We start from the raw sequence: 15,031 nt of genomic DNA, 5'->3' as shown, positions 1-15,031 counted from the left end.
ACATTCTCAAGTATCTTAGGAGAATGAGGAACTACAAGCTAATGTATGGAGCTAAGGATTTGTTCCTTACGGGATACACCGACTCTGATTTTCAAACTTACAAGGATTCTAGGAAATCCACGTATGGATCAATGTTCACCTTGAATGAGGGAGTTGTAGTATGACGTAGCATCAAACAAGGATACATTGCAGACTCCACTATGAAGGTTGAATATGTAGCTACTTGTGAAGCAACAAATGAAGAAGTTTGGCTCAAGAAATTCTTAAGTGATTTAGACGTGGTTCAAAAGATGGACTTACCTATCACCTTATACTGTGATAACAGTAGGACAGTAGCCAACTATAAAGAGCCTCGTAGCCACAAACGAGGAAAACATATTGAGAAAAAGTATCACTTGATACAGGAGATTGTACAACGAGGAGGTGTGATTGTCATAAAGATCACTTCGGAGCATAACATTGCTGATACATTTAAGAAAGATCTCTCGACTAATGTGTTTGAGAGTGATCTAGAGTGTTTAGGTCTGCAAGACATGTACATTATATAATCTAGGGTAAGTGGGAAATTTGTAATGGGTATATTGATGCCTTAGTTTATTGTATTTATTTACCATCTCGTTGTATTGGGTTATTGATGTTATGTACATCCCACTAACTAGAGTTTTAGTTCAAGTGGGAGTTTGTTGGCCCTAAAACTCGTACATCGCAAATGTAAATAATTAATTGTCATCAATAAAGAGTTATCGATGTTATTTCAATAAGTGTTATTGATTATGTTGTATTCGTTTTATTTTAATAACCCTTAATCCAATAAACTAACATCATCGGTTGTTTTATGAGTCTTTAACTGTATCAGGGATTATAGTACAGGGATCAATGTTCAAGATACAACCTAAAAGTTTTATAGTATAGGGTAAGGTTGGGTACCTTATCCTAGTGATATTATAGATATGACCCATTTTGTATTTGATACAAACGCAATGATCCAACACGTTCGTATAAGTGACATGCGAGTGGGGGTATCATATGCAATGAGTTTGCATAAGACCGGACCGCGAAATAGTAACCACTAGATGTAACACCGTTGACTAGTTAGGTTTCTATGTCAATAGGATGATCTAGGCAACTTAATCTTAATCCTAAGTCTATTATGAACTTCTATTCACGAGGGATTGTCCTTTGATTTTTATGGGTGAGACTGTCCAGTTCGCCGACTCAATAAGCCTACCATTTTTGGGACAAGATCGAGTGGGGAGTTGGAAACATAATAATACAAGATGAATTTCACTCCTTCTAGACTTTAGAAAAAGTAGATGAGTGTTCCTTTAAGTGGTGTCTCCGGGAATTGAACAAATGACCCTACCCTCACACTGGCCCAAGGGTTTCTATTTAATGATTTTTATGGGTGAGACTGTCCAGTTCGCCGACTCAATAAGCCTACCATTTTTAGGACAAGATCGAGTGGGGAGTTGGAAACATAATAATACAAGATGAATTTCACTCCTTCCAGACTTTAGAAAAAGTAGATGAGTGTTCCCTTAAATGGTGTCTCCGGGAATCGAACAAATGACCCTACCCTCACACTGGCCCAAGGGTTTCTATTTAATGATTGGACCATAAACAGGTTGTTTATTAGAGGAGCACTAGTACTTAAAGATATAGAGGTGACCCAAGGATAAAACGATAATTTGACCCAATTAGTGTTATGAACACTCATGAAGGACTAACTTGCTATTATTGGTCTATATCTATGGACACATAAATATATCTGAGAAGAGTGCAGTTGTAGGTCTTTAGTGGAGTGTATCCACAATTAACGAATATTGATTAATTTTTTTTAATGAGTTTAGCCAATTAATCTCATATCGTTGGAACTTTTGATCTATAGGTCCATGAGGTCCCCTTCTTAGCTCGTAAAGGGAATTGAGATAACTATGTCTTGGATAGAGTTTGAAATGTTCAAATTCACTTAGAAAAATAATATAATGTATAATGATACAGTATAATATAAAGTTTATTTTTAAATTAAATTTATAAATTTAATTTTGGGTATGATTCAAAATTAACTTAAGGGAGAATTGAATATTTGAAGGAGTTCAAATATTAATTTAATATGAATTGGATTCACACTAAAACTATAGGTTATGAGAGAAATACATTTGAATATGATTCAAATTACGCTAAATTAAATATTTGATATTTAGTTTCGTAATTATTTAATTGGAGAATTTAATAATTATTTAATTTAATTTAATCCAATTAATTGAATTAAAACTATAAGTTATGCGAGAGATGTTTTATTTAAATGATTTAAATGAAATCATTAATTAAATAAGATCTAATTAAATATTAATTGATTTAATTTAAATTGATTTATTTAATTTTAAGTAAAAGTTAACTCACACGTAGAGAGTTAACATAAACGTGGGATGACTTCCACGTTTCACTCTCTCTCCTTTGATAAAATATCTACAAAACGTATGCAGTGAGAGGTTGATGCAAGTGATTTTTTTTACATAGAAGTGTTCCGTACACAAAATTCTCTCTCTCTCTAAAATTCTTCCTGCTTCCCAATTATTATTGGTTTCCATAAACCAATCCTAAGGTTTCTCAAAGGATAGAAAGGTTAGACCTTTGGTAGTGTTTGTGGAATTCCATCATATTGGAGAATTGGATTTTTGGTTCTACAAAAGTAAGTTTATTTCCATTTTCTTTGTAATTTTTAAAGCATGCTTAACCTAGGATTAATTTTACAGTAGATTGTTTGTTTTTTTGTCTCTATAATGTTTCTGGTTTTTCCTAGTGTATGGATATTTATTGTTTCCTAAATTAATTTTGAGTTTTCCTATATTCTTCTACTGTGTTAGGGCTTTCATCCCTACACATACAACATCTAAATTTTGTATCAAACCATAAACATGTTATCGTGATCTTAGTAGCATAATTCATAGGTTTGCGAAACATCCTCAACAGTCTATCCGTTAGCAAATCATAGCAAATCATTCCATCATAATTCTATCCGTTAGCAAATCATTCCATCATGATAATATTATGCTTTCACGGTGTATACACAATCCTGATAGAGTAAAGTAACATCAATGGAAAAATCAGAATCAATAAGTACTCTAATTACACTTAATTTGAGTTTAAAACATGCATTGACACAAAATTCAAAGAGAAGGGTTTCAAGAAGTACAACCTTTGATGAATCTCTTCAATACCAACTTCTCTCCACGATTTAGATATTCAAATCAACTAAGGACCACCACACAGACCTTCTCTACTTTCTCTAACTCAGATTGAGAGGTGGAATCTTTGTGGAGCTGAATTTGAATGAGGGGGAAGAGGTTTAAAGGATTAAATGCAAAGTTTTTGTTATTAATCAGCATACATGAACCCATAATTGAAGTTCAAAACTTCAATTCATATAGGAGGATCATGCATTATGGATTAATACAACTGATGCGAAGTGGTATGAGTTGTATTTTATTGGATTTTCCCACTTTGAAATATTTAATTCAATTTTAATAAATATAATTTGATTAATTAATTTTAATTAAAAATTAATTTTTCAAAAATCAATTTTTAATTTAATTTTTATAATTTTGAATTTTTAAAAAATCCAAAATTCTAATTAATCAAATTACCAATTTTGAACAATTTTCAAAAGTGAATAAAACTTAATAATTAATTAATTTAATTTAATTTAATTTAATATCAAATATTAAATATTATATTTCACATCATCAAGTATTTAAATCATTATTTAAATATTTTTGAACTCTCCAATTTCGTTTAATTTCAACAAAATCAAGCGTTTCAATGGCATCAAGTACAATTAATTAAAATCCTAATTGAATTTAAACACTTCAAATTCAAAACCTTAATTTCAAATCTCAACATTTAGAATTCAGTTAATTCACTAATCCAAGATAATTTTACGAGCTAGTTATAGACCTACAGATCATGAGATAAATTTTTATTCTTAATGTAATTTTAGTATTTTCTATTATATGAGGGTACTTTTGAAATTTTGAAAATTCAAATGGTAATTATTGTGATTTAATTACTAAGAAATGAGTGTTTCAATTTGAATCAGAGGAAAATTATGGAAATTGAACTTTTTATGTCACACAAATTAAATTTGAAATTAATGTCTAGAATTAATTTCATTTTAGAAGGGGGTTAGTTAAAATTCTTTTGAATTGAAAAATTTAAGGGAAAAAGAGATTAAAAGTTTGAAGGATGAGAATAAAATAAAATAAGGTAAGATAAAATATAATGAAATAAAATAAAATAAAACAATATTTTATTTCCTTTATTTTTCTTTTATTTTCCCCCTTCCCCTTCTTCTTCTCACGCAAAGCAACCCCACTCCCGTGTCTTTCTTCTCTGCGCCGTCCACCACCGACCCAGCCTCTCGCGCCGCTCGCCCTCCTTCACATCGCTTGCTTTGCCGTTGCCTCCTCTTAGTCGCTGAAGTCGACGCCAAGCCGCAGATTTGAGACGCTCGTCCCAGCCGTCTCAGTCGTAGATCCAGCCACTCGCTCTCGCCGTGTAACCCCCCTAGCCGCTCGCCCTCACCGTGCAACGCTTCCAGTCGCTCAGCCCCTACGCACCGCCTGCCCAACCCCAACCCACGGATTAGATCTAAGGCTCAGCCCTTCGGCGCCGTCCCAACCTCATCCAGTGTGACACCCGGCCGCCACTGCTTTGGTCTTCGTCGGAATCTTGGATTAAGGGTAAGTTTAAATTATTTTTTATTGGGTTTCTTGAGGATTTTGAGCAGTCATTAGTGTTTGGCCTTGATTTGTTGGTACTCGTCGTATTATGGATGTTAGGGCGAAATTTCAGGTTGTTGAAGTTGTCGTCCAGCCAATTAAAGGTATAGTCAATGAATTTTGGTGAAGGGTAAGGCTTTAAACTTGTTTGGGTGGTTAAGCATGTTGTATGTTTATGAATTATTCGATTTAAGTTTGACCGAACCATGGATTGCGGCCTAAAATAATTTTCCATGATGTTTGGGTGTTAGGTTTGGATCTTGAGGTTTCTTGGTGGGTGATTTACGTTTGATCCCGTGGGTTTTCAATAAGTTGTTGAGAAGCTTTTGGATTAGGATTGGTGGTTTTGAAATTGTGCTTAGATATTGATATTTCATATTTGCTTGTTTGTTACTTTGGTTTGATTCAAGGTGTCGTTGGGCAAGGAAGAGGTTAAGCTTGCTAGTTTCTAGAGTTTGTGATTAGAGGTAAGTAATCGAACTATTGGAACTGCCTCGTACTAGGCATCATGTTGTATTAAGGTTGTTTATGATGGAACATAAAGAACTAAGCATGTTGTATTAAGGTTGTTTATGATGGAACATAAAGAACGCATGCACAATGGAAGCGATGAAATTGACAACGTTTTAATTGCAATAAAAATAAGAATAAGCATGCAAAAGGGATAGAAAATACTACCTTTGAAGACTCCATCGCAAACTTCCTCTCTCGTGCACGAACGACACCACAAATGATAATTCCCTGCTATTCTTCGGTTGAAGAATACGGTTGTGGGATCGTTTTATTAGTGAAAATAAGGGAATTTCACTATAGAAAGAAAGAAAGTATAGGAGAGTTGAGGTGGAAGAGTTTAGGTTAAAAGTTATGGAAGCATTAGTCTCGCAAATTTCAAAAAACAAATCCTTTTGTAAAGAAAATACATGCAAAATCCCATTTTGAATGTCTCCCACCTCAGACTCCACTAATATGTAATCTGTAAGTATCAAGCTTGGGAAATGCCACCTCAAAGTCCACTTAGTTAGTGGGAAAATCCAACAATTGGATTTTTCCACTAACTAATTTTTTATTAAGAAAAATGAAATATAATTTTCAAAGTTTAGAAATTATTTAATTAAAACCATTTCAATTAAATAAAATAAATAAATTTAATATCACATATTAAATTGTTTATGACACCTAGCTTTGATTAATCACATTAATCAAGTTTAAAAAACACTTTCATGCTAATGATCAAGTATACTCTAAAAAATAATAAATAATAAAATAATTATTTAATTGTAAATTATATCTCATATAAAATACAATTTTCTCTAATACCCGAATTTGAACATTTCAAATTTTTACTTCACCTAGTTCTTCAATTTTGTTCGTATTGAGCTAGTAAGGAGATCTGATGGACCTACAAATCATGGGCTCCAACGATCTGAGACTAATCGATCAAACTCTTTAACCTAGTTAATCAACATTTGTTAATTAACAAGACTATCCACTATAGCCTGTAGTTGCACTCTCCTCACTGTAGATATATTATGTGTCCATTTGATATAACCGTAATCAATAAGTTGATTCTTCACAGGTTGTTCATAACCTCGATACTTTCGAGCTACATCTTTTCTCCTTAAGTACTATTGTCCCTCTAATGAACAATTGATTTAGGATCATAATCACTAAATCCATTTCCTCCCACGCCAACGAAAGGATGGGGCCCCTTGTTCAAGACCCAAGATCAGCCCTTAAGGGAACAACCTTTCTACTATCTCTAAAATGGGTAGGAGTGAATTCCATCTTGCAAATTCTATGTCCCCAACCATCTATCAGATCAAGGGATAATCGCAAATAAACAGGAGTTCATAGAAAGCTCAGGATTCAGATCAAGTTATCTAGGTCATCAAGAAGTAAAATTAATCCGTGTTAACAATAAACGGTGTTAATACGTAACAGTGATTATTTCGTAGTTTGTCTTACACAATCTCATTGTGTAGAACACCCCCACTCACATGTCTCTACATGAACGAACTAACCACATCGTTTATAACATTTTACAACATTTGTAACAATCATAAAGCAGGTCGTATTCAATAGCATCTCCAGAAATAGGTACCCAAGCTAATCCAAGTACTATAGACGGTTTAGGCTATTTTCCTTGAACTTGATCAAGTTTATGTCTCCATATGAAGTTCAAGTATTCATGAAAATAGCCAAGGGTTTGTAGTTTATTGGATTTAGAGTTATTAAACAATCAACAATACTTGTCTGAATAAACTTCATATATGTTTGTTGTTTACAAAACTACGAGGTTTAGGACATACAACCCAACAAACTTCCACTTGGACTAAAACTCCTAGTGGGTTAGAACAATGTTGAGTGTTGTGAGAGACAAATAAATACAATAAACTAGGGCATCTCATACCCACATTTTCTCCCACTTGCCCTATTTATTCTACCCGTAGTCTTAAACTCTTCAGGTGACCATTGAAAAACTTAGTCGGGATGGTCTTTGTAAACAGATCGGCAATATTGTCCTCAGAGGCTATTTGTCTTATAATAACGTCTCGTCTTAGCACGATCTCTCTGATGAGATGATATTTGCACTCAATATGTTTTTCGCGTTTATGGCTTCTACGTTCTTTGGAGTTCGCAACTGCCTCACTGTTATCGCAATACAAAGTGATTGGCAAACACATGTCTGGAACAACTTTCAGATCATTTAGGAACTTTTTAAGCCATACTACTTCATTGGCTGCTTCACAAGCAGCAACATATTCTGCTTTCATTGTGGAGTCTGCAATGCAGCTCTGCTTAATACTTCTCCATACTACTGCTCCTCCATTTAGAGTGAACACCGATCCTGAAGTAGGTCTCCTAGAGTCTATATCGGTTTGAAAATCGGAGTCAGTATATCCCGTAAGGATCAAATCCTTATTTCCATATACGAGTACGTAATTCCTCATTCTCTTAAGATATTTGAGGATATTTTTAACAACAGTCCAATGTTCATAACAAGGATTTGACTGATACCTACTGACAATCCTTACTGCAAAGCATATGTCTGGACGAGTACATAGCATTGTATACATCAGACTTCCGATGACTGATGCATAGGGAACCCGTCTCATATCCTCAACTTCTTGAGGTGTCTTAGGACAATGTTCCTTTGACAAATGTATTCCATTCCTAAAAGGTAAAAGACCTCTTTTGGAATCCTGCATCTTAAATCTAGACAACTCCTTGTCTATATAGGATATTTGAGACATGGCTAGCATTTTTTTCTTTCAGTTTCGAACTATTTGAATCCCAATAACATACTGCGCCTCTCCCAGATCTTTCATCTGAAATTGAGTTGCTAGCCAATTTTTAATGTTAGTTAGGTATCCTACATTATTCCTAATAAGTAGGATATCATCTACATATAAAACTAGAAATGCTATAGTGGAGATGATGATCTTTTTGTATATACACGGTTCATCAACGTTCTGTTCAAAGCCATTAGTTTTGACCGCAGTATCAAATCTTATATTCCAGGATCTGGATGCCTGTTTCAATCCATAAATAGATGTCTTCAGTTTGCAAAGCTTTTGCTCCTGACCCTGTTCAATGAACCCTACTGGTTGAACCATATAAATACTCTCTTCAACATCTCTTTTTAGAAAGGCAGTCTTGACATCCATTTGCCAAATTTCATAATTATAAAAAGTGGCAATGGACAAAAGTATCCTGATTTATTGATCATAGCAACAGGTGAGAAGGTTTCTTCATAGTCCACCCCCTACCTAGGTATAACCCTTTGCTACTAATCGGGCTTTATAGGTCTGTACCTTCCCCGTATGGTTGCTTATAGATCCATTTACAATTAATAGGTCCTACCTCATCAGGTTTATCTACCAGTTTTCATACTAAATTAAAGTACATAGACTCTATTTCAAGGTCTATGGCTTTGATCCACTGATCTCGATCAACATCATCCATTGCCTGTTTATATGTTAATGGATCCTTTAAGCCATCATCAGGTATGTTGACTTCAGTTTTAGTTAAACCCATATAGCGGTCAAGCTGTCTCACAATCCTCCCACTATGCCGAGGCTCTCTCAACACTTGAGTACGATGTGATGGACCAGACGTCCTTGATCTATCTACAACTCTTGTTGATGAGCAAGGTTGATCAACAACTTTTGTTGATTCGCCTGTAGCATTATTTGAAATCCTCTCCAATACTAGTTTACTGCGGGGTTTATGATCTCAAATGCAGTCTTTCTCTAGGAATGTGGCATTTATCGATAAAATTACCTTATCATCTTGAGGATTATAAAACTGACCACCTCTTGTCCCTTTAGGGTAACCTATAAACAGGCATAATTTTGAACGATGTTCCAATTTCTTAGGATTTTGCACTAACACGTGTGTCGGACAACCCCAGATCCGAAAATGACGTAAACTAGCTTTACGCTCTGTCCATAACTCATAAGGTGTTTCTGAAACAATTTTAGAGGGAACATTATTCAAAATGTAAGTTGCAGTTTCTACTGCATACCCCAGAACGAGTTAGGCAACTGAGCATAACTCATCATGGACCGAACCATGTCCAACAGGATTCTGTTTCTCCGTTTAGATACACCATTCTATTGAGGCATTCTCGGTGCAGAAAGTTGTGATTGAATCCCGTGTTCTATCATATAGTCTTGGAATTTCAAGTCTAAATACTCCCCACCTCGATCTGATCGAAGTGTCTTAATAGATTTATCTAATTGGTTATCAACATCGGTCTTAAATTCCTTGAACTTTTCAAGAGCTTCAGATTTAAAATGAATTAGATAAATGTATCCTTTCCTTGAATAATCATTTATAAAGCTAATGAAATATTCATAACCTCATCGTGCTTTAACACTCATCGGTCCACAGAGGTCCGAATGCATGAGCTCTAAGGTTTCTTTGGCTCGACGATCTTTTCTAGAAAAAGATCTTTTTGTCATTTTTCCTTTGATACATGACTCACAAACGGTAAAGAGACATCTTCTAACATGTTTAGAAGTCCATTTTTAGCCAGTCTCTCAATCCTATTGAGATTAATGTGGCCATGTCTCAAGTGCCGAAGATAGATACTCTAAAAAATGCGTTGCCTTTTTTTTATTTTAGTTTCAATTGTTTTGAACATTTTTGTGTTATATACAGCTTCAACTTTAGATGGTTTTAACTTATATAAGTTACTTTCTAAGTTTGTAGAATAGATTCGTATACCTCTTTTTGTAATGAACGCTTCATTAAGAAATAAATTTACTTTGTACAAATCTTCCAACAAACAAGAAATAGATATCAAATTTCTTTTATAAGAAGGTACATAAACAACATTTTCTAAATACAGATATCTATTTCCAAAAGTTAACTTAATAACTCTCACTACTTTTATTAAGATACACTCCCCTGATCCACCCCGGAGAGTAATCTCATCTTCTTCAAGCTGCCTCTAGGAACTAGTTTCCTAAGAAGAAAAACAAACATGATTAGTAGCTCCTGAATCCAATATCCATGCAGAATCTTCATTCTCCACTATACATGTTTCAATAACCACTAAATCTAATTTACCTTATCTTCTTTTGTAGTTTTATTCTCAACAAGATATTTAGGGCAATTTCTTTTCCAATGTCCATTTTCGTTGCAATGGAAATATTTTCCTTTGGCAACTTCCTTTTTTCCTTTCTGTGTAGCTGGAACCTTCCCCTTCCCAGTTTCCTTCTTTTTCTTTTGAATACCTCTATTCTTGGAGAAAGAAGGGCTAGATTTACTCCCAGAAGATGAATTTTTCTGAGGTTTCCTCTTTGAAGTGGAAGCAATATGTGCTTCTGCCTCTGAACCTTTATTTTTCAATAAAGATTCGTAAATCTGGAGTTTGTTGAGAAGAGTCGTTAAGTTATACTTAATCTTATTCATCATGGCATTCTTTTTTAATTGAAAAAAGCTCTTCGGAAGAGACTCCATGATGATCCAACTTGACTCTTCTCATTCATGATGACTCCATTTACTTCTGCAATATTGAAATGAACCATCATGTTCAAAATGTGTTCCTTTACGGAGGTTCCATCCTTCATTTTGCAATTGTAAACGAATTTAATTGTGTCATGCATGACAGATGTGGACGGTTGTTCAAAAAGGCCCTGCAAAGAATCCATAATCTCTTTTGTAGTAGCTAACTTCTCGTGTTTTTTAGACAGTACATTAGATATATTGGCTAAAATATAAACTCGAGCCTTCTCATTAGCTCTGACCCATCTATCATACGCATCCCGAATTGTTCGATTTGCGTTGGGACTAGGGATGGAAGACACTCCTCCGTTAAAACGAATCGGAGATCATCTATTACTAGTATCGTGTTGATATTCGATTTCCAAGTTCCGTAATTATTGCCATTAAGTTTTTCAGAAGCTAGCAGTTGCATAATGGATATTGACATTGCTGAAAAAGTAAACAAATTAATTAGAGAATTGATTTAACTCTTTTTAATCCAATTTATTTAGCAAAAATAATGTACCTGTTCTTATTATTCTTTTGCTACGATACTTCAGTGAGTCAGAATAGCCCCTATCGAGGGGTAGTCGACCACTCCTTCACTGAATCAAGACATTCTTGACTAAATACTAATACTAGAATGACTCTTATCCTTATAGTACTTAGTCACTATTTATTTGGTCAAGATCTTTACTAACACTTAGTAAGTCTTGTAAGTGTACGCCCGCCACTTTCGAATTACAGAGATCAGAATCAAACAAGCCCTCGAAGGAGAAACAATTGTTTGAAAACGAACCTAAGTAACCCTATCCATTTCTGGAGTTCACGGTGTTTCGAATCCTATGTTACAACCCTCTGAAAGGATAGCCGTCGCTAAACGACTAGCAATGGGTTGCTTAACACCATCGTCTAGCACTTCATGTCATCATTTAGTATCCGAGCTCCATTGTATAGAACATCATCGCGTCAGTTAGCATTTCATCTACATGATTGCTTAGCTCTGCATCTAAACGATCGCTCAACGCTATCGCGTAGTACTTCATCGCATTGCTTAGTGAGCATCGTAGCTAAACAATCGTTTAGCTCCATCGTATAGAACATCATCGCGTCACTTAGCATTTTTGTCTACACGTTTGCTTAGCTCCGCATCTAAACGATCGTTCAACGCGAACTTCATCACATCGCTTTAGCGAGCATCGTAGCTAAACGATCGTGTAGTACCATCGTATAGTAAATTCAACGTTCGTTAAGTTCCCACGCCAAAGCTAAACGATTGCTTAATGCTATCATATAGCAAATTGAACGCACCGTTTAGCTCCTGCAGGTACACAATCGTCTAAGTTCAACATCACAACGACCAACGCCCATTGCTATATGATCGTCTAGCTTTTCTTCTCATTGTGTAGTGTCTGGAGCTAGACGATCGCTTAGCAACTAAACTTAACAATGATTTTGAGCAAAAGCTGGAAAAATGGAACAACAGCTCGACCTCATTCACTTGTTTCTTCAATTACATATTAATTTCGACTCTAATGACTCCAAATAAATTAAAGCTCTTGCTAAACATAAAAGATCATCAAACAAGATCCAATTACAAATTTAAATAAGAAATTGAAGAGAATTAAAATGCCAAAACTCAGAAAACCATATCAATGCATCAGTTTCATATTTCCCATATAAAACACCCACCAAACCAAAATTACTGAATTGAATGCTTATATGATGCTCTGATACTAATTGTAAGATTGTATCAGCAAACACAGAAGCATAAGGATCATCTAAGCACTCAAAATTCACTAATTTTGGCAAAGTATAAAGCATCTCTTGCAGAAAGCAAATGAATTTCAAGACATACCTCTTGTAGAACTTCTTTAAAGCTCCTTCTCCAACTTCTATCTTCTCCAAATCTTGTTGCAGACCACCTAAAGATCTTCTCCACTATTCTCTTGGTGATCTAGATTGAGTTGTGAGACTCAAAACAAGCTTGAATCAAGGGATGAAGGAGAAATGCTCACTGCAGTAATTTTGTTGAAGAACTCTTTCTTCAAAACCGAATTTTCTCTCAAATTCTCTATGCATATCTGTCTTACACAATCTCATCGTGTAGAACACCCCCGCTTACATGTCTTTACATGAACAAACTGATCACATCGTTTATGACACTTTACAACATTTGTAACAATCATAAAGCGGGTCGTATTCAATAGTATCTCCAGAAAAAGGTACCCAACCTAATCCAAGTACTATAGATGATTTAGGCTATCTCAAACTTGATCAAGTTTATGTCTCCACATAAAGTCCAAGTATTCATGACAATAGCCAAGGGTTTGTAGTTTATTGGATTTAGAGTTATTAAACAATTAATAACACTTGTCTGAATAAACTTCATATATGTTTACTGGTTATAAGACTACGAGTTTTAGGACATATAGCCCAACAGTTTATTAGATTGATTGTTACGTATGATTTCCTTGAGTGAGTTGCACGAACTAGATACATATGAAAGAGGTTTGATATCTCTTGAACTTATTTCTTGTAAGAGCATGTTGTAATTTATTTTAAATACATATCTACTTGTTGTTTACTGTAAACTTTGCATTCGAATAACTAATAGAATTTGGACGATCCACTTCTGCTCAAGGTTCTCCTCATGTGAGTTTCCTTCAATTGGTATCAGAGTCAGGTTGGTTTTTTATTCCAAATTCTATTATTGTATTGAATTCATTTACAGTATTGGTGGGTTTTATAATCTGCATTGCGTTTATGTGACAAATGTTTATAGATGAATTATTGATGGATGATTACGGGATAGAAATCTCAGTTTTAATGCTTTCTTTAAATTTACAAAGTTAATTTGTAAGGGTCCCCGCGTTTTTGGGCATTATCGAGTCTGTATTTGGAAAAAAACTGTTTCTATTCAGCGACGACGACAGATAAATCAGAGCACAAAACGATGATCCAACCGTTCAAAATGAGACCCTAGGTTTCTTTCATGTACCGATCAAAATTTAGCAAGATCCAACTGATAGAACTTTCGCAATCGACAAATTAGTAAAAGTTGTCCCTTAAAAACCAAACTGCACATTTTCTCTCTGTTTTCTCTATTTTTGCTTTTGTTTTCCCTGGTTCTTTTCACAACAACTTTTTGCGATGAATGACACGGACTTACAAACTTGAAGCATGAAATAAATTGTCCAAAAATAAAAAGAGTCCTTACAATTTAATCAAATTAAAAAGTAATCTAGTGCTAAAATCGAAAACATTTAAACTTGCAAACCCCACTCAACTTTCCAATCAATCTTGTCCCCAAGATGGTAAGTCTATTGGTCGGCGACCTGGCTACCCTAACCCATACAAGTCAGAGGACAATCTCTCGTGAACAAGAGTTCATAATATACTAAGGATTAAGACTAAGTTGCATAGGTCATCCAATTGAATTAGGAAACTAATTAGTTAACGGTGTTACATCTAGTGGTTACTATTTCGTAGTCCAGTCTTATACAAAACTCATTGCATAGGATACCTCCACTCGCGTATCATCTACACGAATGCGTTGGATCATTGCATTTGTATCAAATACAAATGTGTCGTATCCCTAGTGTTATAAAGATTGTACCTAACCTTATCCTATACTATAGACCCTTTAGACTGTATCTTGAACATTGATCCTTGTATGTTTCCACATTATAGTTCAAGATTCATAGGACAACCTTAGATGTTAGTTTATTGGACTTAGGGTTATTAAGACAAAAGAGAAATTACACAAAACAATAGTCTTTATTGAATTAACATCGATAACTCTTTATTAATAACAATCAATTAATAATATTTACTATCTACGAATTTAGGGCATAAAATCCAACAGATGCATGATTTACTTCCCTAATATAAATGATATCATAAACATTTAAAATATACATTAGCATATTTGACATATCCATAAAGTTTAACTAAAAATATAAATTCAATATATATTTGTTTCAAAATTGTTTATGGCAAACGGTAGCAAATATACATATGCATGCTTGTATTTATTTCAAATGAAATTCAAGACTGAATATATATTTATTCAATGCACATTAGATATGTTAATATGCATCATATGCACTAAAGAAGCATCTATACAAAATAAAAAGTTGAATGCCAATGATTTATATGGATTTTCAATAGATTAATAATAATGCTTAATTACTCTATACATACCAAGTTGAACTCCAGAGTCCATGTACACAAATGAGGCTTACCACAAAATG

The 15,031-nt window shown here is 34.4% G+C and overlaps 1 long non-coding RNA gene across 1 annotated transcript; it reads left to right on the top strand.

Moving 5' to 3' along the window:
- The first annotated feature begins 4,327 nt into the window (after positions 1-4,327).
- On the top strand, positions 4,328-5,473 carry LOC120087772. The gene is made up of 2 exons (XR_005484679.1): positions 4,328-4,742; positions 4,842-5,473. It is a non-coding gene; the product is annotated as an uncharacterized LOC120087772 (long non-coding RNA).
- Positions 5,474-15,031: the final 9,558 nt, after the last annotated feature.

The sequence above is a fragment of the Benincasa hispida genome, chromosome 10, assembly GCF_009727055.1.
Source record: "Benincasa hispida cultivar B227 chromosome 10, ASM972705v1, whole genome shotgun sequence".
In the NCBI taxonomy this organism is placed as follows: Eukaryota; Viridiplantae; Streptophyta; class Magnoliopsida; order Cucurbitales; family Cucurbitaceae; genus Benincasa; species Benincasa hispida.
Note: the sequence above shows the minus strand (reverse complement) of the source record. Positions and strands in the feature narration are given on the sequence as shown.